Here is a 1,389-nt window from a genome sequence, read left to right as displayed (position 1 = left end):
TGAAGGTCAGAGGTCAAGGTTAGTTATTTTCAGTGAATTTAATACTTCACATCCGGCTCTACACAGTTGTGATATTATAACTATATTGATAGTCTCCTATCGCCATTCCCTAATAGAGGTTGATCAATTTTGATGCCTAAAAAGTCAGAGGTTAATGTCGCAGCTGTTCGGCGGGTATATATACTATGCTTTACAGATCATGGTCACAAAACTGACATTTTATATACCTTGTGATCACACGAGAGAGCAAATGGCAACGATTTCGTCTATGCTTGATTGAGTGCTCGTATTATCATTACCATTACTAGTATTATTACAACTGTTGAGAGAGAGAGAGAGAGAGAGAGAGAGAGAGAGAGAGAGAGAGAGAGAGAGGTTATTGCCAGAAATCTGTAAGATGAGTTTATAAAAACCGATTCTTAAAGACAATGATATTTACAGTTAGTATCATTATTATTATTTTATTTTATTATTCGAAAGATTTTTATATCTAAAGAGAGATGAATATCACAAAACACTCCGTAGTTCGAAATAAGGTTTCTGTTCATAGCACTCACACATGTGAAGAGAGTAATACAAGGAGGTCTTTCTCATTAGGACATAAAAGACGAAAGAAACGACAGACTTCAACAAGCGACAGTTGTCACTATCACCCCAATTTCGCTCCGAAGCCAATGAAATCAAACAAGGAAGTACAAAAGAAGACTGGAAGACTTTAGGTGTGGATAAAACTTGTTTCTTTTAGCACACACGCAACACACAGACACACACACACACACACACACACATAAGCATTGCAGAATATTTCGAAAACAAAATAGATGTTTGCATTTACAAACAAATGTGTGTGTGTGTGTGTGTGTGTGTGAGATAGAGGAGAGAGAGAGAGAGAGAGAGAGAGAGAGAGAGAGAGAGAGAATTAAAAGTTCTATTCGATACCTTTTTTATACTAACTTTCAAATTCGTAGCGTCCTGAGATAAAGGAGTAAACACACCCCTTTAATTTCATTCGTTCCTCAGAAATTGTTGTCTCCCAAGAGTTCGCAGAACCAAATTTGACCCGTTGTGGTATTTTTACATCGCTTGCATTAAGAAGTCATGAATGATGTTCGTTTTCTCGGGTAAAATCAGGTAATATCAAGCATCGTATTGTGACCACTGCCCAAATTCTAATCTTATTAGAGTTTTAGAAGGAAAAAGCAACTTTTTACCCAAACACTGAAGATACTGAGAAACTTGCAACATAACCAAGAAGCCTGGTGTGAGAAGCAGAGAGCAGAAATATTTTGACGTAAGTAATTAAGTATATCTTAGTTTTACCAGACCACTGAGCTGATTAACAGCTCTCCTAGGGCTGGCCCGAAGGATTAGATATTTTTACGTGGCTAG

This window comes from Macrobrachium nipponense, chromosome 35, assembly GCF_015104395.2.
Source record: "Macrobrachium nipponense isolate FS-2020 chromosome 35, ASM1510439v2, whole genome shotgun sequence".
Taxonomy (NCBI): Eukaryota; Metazoa; Arthropoda; class Malacostraca; order Decapoda; family Palaemonidae; genus Macrobrachium; species Macrobrachium nipponense.
This window is presented reverse-complemented; position numbering follows the sequence as displayed.